This window comes from Lipotes vexillifer, unplaced genomic scaffold (assembly GCF_000442215.2).
Source record: "Lipotes vexillifer unplaced genomic scaffold, Lipotes_vexillifer_v1.1 scaffold977, whole genome shotgun sequence".
Taxonomy (NCBI): Eukaryota; Metazoa; Chordata; class Mammalia; order Artiodactyla; family Lipotidae; genus Lipotes; species Lipotes vexillifer.
In genome coordinates, this window is record NW_006783088.1 from 4,942,040 (window position 1) to 4,946,316 (window position 4,277).

Consider the following 4,277-nt stretch of genomic DNA (forward strand, 5'->3'; position numbering starts at 1 on the left):
GGTTCGTGCCCTGGTCCGGGAAGATCCCACATGCCATGGAGCAGCTGGGCCTGTGAGCCATGGCCGCTGAGCCTGCGCATCCAGAGCCTGTGCTCCGCAACAGGAGAGGCCACAACAGTAAGAGGCCCCGTACCACAAAAAAAAAAGCCTCCCACCTGACCGTCTCCTCAGCACTCAGCAGCACATGACCCTTTAGATGGGAATCTGTCCACGTCACTGCTAAAAACCATCCAGGGGCCTCTCACCACGCTCTGGAGAAACACCACCGTCTTCTCAACAGCCCACAAGGCCCCACACCATTTGGCCCTGCTCTTTCCAGACTTCGTTTCCTCTGCTTGTCCTCCCTCTATTTCAGTTACACAGGTCTTGCTGTCTTTGTGCGAGGCATGCTCCTGCCTCAGGGCCTTTGCACTTGCTGTCCCCTCCACCTGGGATCCTACTTCCCCAAATATGAATGTAGCTGACTCTTCCACTTTCTTTACAGCTCTACTCAAATGGCACCTCCTCAGAAAGGCCTTCCTGGACCACCCCGAAAATGTCAGCCCTTCTCTATCTCCTCCAAGACCCTCCTTATCCTACAAGGGGAAGCATGATATATTTTTCTTCATAGTCTCGTCATTACCTGCTCCTCTGTTTTCAGGATTTATGGTCTCTCTCCCCCACTGGAACGTCAGCTCTGCAGGGGCAGGGACTGGGTCTGACCCAGCCTGGCCAGAGTATGTGTGCGGCGAGCACGGATAAGGGACGTGTGCGTAACCCCGCCACCTGCCCCACACCAGGGCCCCACAAAGTTCGCATCCCACCTGTGCTGGGACTCCAGGGCCCCCCATGGAGGAAGAGAGATGCACCTGCTTTTCACTAACCCCACAGAGAAAACAGTCATTTACAGTGAAGGCAGGCGCGGGGTGCAGGGATCAAAGGGCTTCAGCCCCCAAGGCCTCTTACTGGGGCTCTGAATAGAGGATCTCACCACGGCAGCTTTTCAGGAGCAAGTCAGCTGTGCAAGGGAGGCAAACCCGAAGCCAGCCTAAGAGCTGCGGGCACGCTTCCCTCGGCCCAGAGGCCGGGCCCCACCCGCCGACTTTGCCCAGGGGCCTCCCCGGGTGCCCCAGCAGGGACAGACTGGTCATGGTCACCTGCTGTCCCTGCAGAAACCCGGGGCGAGGTGCCCGAGAGGGGTGGGGGCACCGAAGGGACAGCCCCGCACCTGGTCCTCTGCGGCTGAGAAAGAGGAATTGGGGAGATGGGACAGGTGCCTCCAGGCGGGGGCTTTCAGAGCCTGGCTCAGAAGCCCGTGAACGGGGCTTCCGCCAGCTCCTCACGAATGCAGCGCTCAGAGAACCCACATCCTCCAGACCGACCTTCGAGCTGCTGAGGGCCTGGCTCCCCGCCCCACTCCCATCACCAACCCTGCGAGACCAGCCACACCCCCAGGCAGCCCCACCCTCTGGAACTGCTCTCTGCCCCTCTCCCTTTCCATAAAGCTCTTAGCGAAGCATCAGTACTTCTTTGATATCACTCACACGGAGCTCTACAATTTGCAAAGCTCGCCTGTCAGTAACTAATCACAACAGCAGCAGCAGCTAACTTTGATCAGATGCTTATTATTACCAGCACCACGCTAAGGACTTTTAATGCAGTATTTCACTTGAATCCTCTGAGCAGACCTACGGCCCAGGTACCGACCTCGTTCCCTCACTATGGAGGTGCAGAAAACGAGGCCCAGAGAGGTTAATTAACTTGCCCAAGGACTCACAGCCAACATGTGAAGAGTTGGGGTTTGGACCCAGGCTCTTCTGATTCCGGAACCCAAGATTTTACCCATTAAGCTCTATCGGCATTTAAACCACATGGCCGTACCTTGCAGCAGGTCAGAGCAGTTTTAAGGAGGGCCCAGAGAAGCTCAGCGGTTTGCCCATGTCACACAGCGGGGGCTGTCTGCCTGCAGAATCTCAGTCTTTTTGCCCCGACTGTCTCTGCTCCACCTCGACTCCCCGGTGAGCAGATGATCCCTGAGGCGTGGAAAGGAGGGGGTCCCCAGAGGCATGTGCATAGACAGCCATCTCCCCACATCCGCCCACCCACCCTCCCCCACCGACCTGGGCCCTATTTATACCCCGCATGGCTGCCCAGCGGCACAGACTTCCCTGTTTGAGGCCCCAGAAATGAGAAGGTCATGGAAGCTGGGTGGTTTCCACTGAGGCTGGGTGGTTTCCATGGAAACACCACAACCATCCTCCGGCCCAGAATGGGGCTGAGGGACACAACTGGGCCACGGGGGACCATGGCTGCAGGGGCTGGTTCAGCTTGGAGCTGAAGCAAATGCCCAAGAGGCGGTGTCAGGAGCCCAGGGAAGTTACCCTGGCAACCAGGCCATTCCTGAGACAAGAAGGAGCAGGGAGGGAGAGTGAGAAGACACTCACCATCTCACTTCATCCCTGCGGCAGCCTCTCTGTGGTTTCTGCCTGCCCCACAGCTACTCTCCCTTCTTGAAACAGCAGTTCCCTTGCTTAGCAGTAAGCACCCCTCAATCCCTCCATGTGGCCGGGAAGCCCTGCCCCCTTGCTGCCGTGGGCAAAGACCCAGGCTGCCACTTAGTGCCTTCCACACCCTGACCGCAGCAAGCGGTCTAGGGATGGGCATGTGACCCGAGGTCACACACATGGGCCCTCTATTTCTGCTAATCTGGTGGGATGAGGGCCTGAGCTGCTGGTGGCCACCCCGAGAGCCACTGGGGATCTGGCCTGAGGAGGGAGCCAGTGGAGGAGTGCAGGGCCAAGCATGCAGAGGGACAGTCTTGGTGGCAGCCTTTAGAAGCCTGGATCCAGCCGAGCCTGCAGCCAGCTCTGGCCGGATCTGGGTTACTTTCACATGTAACAAAGAGTCTTGCCCAGGAATGGCCGCATAATTTACAACCCAGTGCAAAATGAAAATGCAGGACTCCTTATTTCAAAGTGATTACGAATTTCAAGACATCAAACCAAGCACGGGACCCTTCTAAGTGTGGGACGCTGTGTGGCTGCTCGGGGTACACACCCAGGAAGCCAGCCCTGGTCCTGCCCAATACCATCCTCCCCACTTCCCAGAAGAGAAAACCAAGGCTCAGACAGTGAGAACAACTTCCTAAGATTAGACAGCCGACCAGCAGACGAGATATGACCATAACCTGCCATATGCAGCTCTGGAACCCTGAGATTCTAATCACAGCAAGCCACCCACCATCTCCACCTGGCCCGAGATCCTTCCATCCTCTGGCATGACTCTCTTCCCCCGCAACCCTATGCTGTGCTTTTACGTCACCTTGTAGTGTGACTTTTCTCAGAGAGGTAGAATTAGAAGACACCTTTGAGTCCAACATACCAACCAAATGTAAGAATCCTCCCCATACTTTTCCAGGCTCTGCTTAAATGCTCCCTGTGATGGGGACCTCAGTACCACACAAGATAGCACATTGCAGGTTGGGGAGGCTCTTGATACAAGCAATTCATTTTTTTTTTTTTTTTTTTTTTTTTTTTTTCGTTATGCGGGTTTTTTTTTTTTAATTTTGCAGTACGCGGGCCTCTCACTGTTGTGGCCTCTCCCGTTGCGGAGCACAGGCTCCGGACGTGCAGGCCCAGCGGCCATGGTTCACGGACCCCAGCGGCCATGGTTCACGGACCCAGCCGCTCCATGGCACGTGGGATCCTCCCGGACCGGGGCACGAACCCGTGTCCCCTGCATCGGCAGGCGGACTCTCAACCACTGCGCCACCAGGGAAGCCCCACAAGCAATTCATTTTAAGTTGAGCCTAAATGACTTCTGGCCATTAGTTTTTATCCTCCCTCTCCCTCCCAAGTCCCAGCTGCGACCACAGAAAACAAATCAAATTCTTCTCTCACAGGACAAACATCATTCAGATATTTGAGACTCAACCACGTCTCCCTTTACCCCCTCCTCCCCAGGGTAAGTCTCCAGGCTCCTTTGATGGCTCTTTGGGATGGTGTTCAGCCCTCTCTCCATGCTCTAATGTGTCCAATTGCCTCTTACAATGAGGTGCCCCCATGCAATGTAAGGGACCCACACCTTCCTGTCCCCTCCCCGGTTTCCCACAGAAGGTGTTGCCAATGCTTTGAGGCTTCATCCTGGGATCCTGGCAAGAAATGAGGACCCTGTGCCCTGGTGAATGTGGAGGGGGTGGCATGTTTACTTTTAGTGACCATCCAAGTCTTTTCTGAGAGTCCGGCTGCAATCTACATAACCAGCTACCCCAGATTTCAGCAGGAGGGCCACCTGTGCTC

At 56.0% G+C, this 4,277-nt stretch overlaps 1 protein-coding gene across 2 annotated transcripts in view; it reads right to left on the minus strand.

The window, feature by feature from the left end:
* CD82 (CD82 molecule) overlaps positions 1-4,277 on the minus strand; it is a 25,701-nt gene that overhangs the window by 5,677 nt on the left and 15,747 nt on the right. The gene's annotated exons all lie outside the window — the stretch shown is intronic.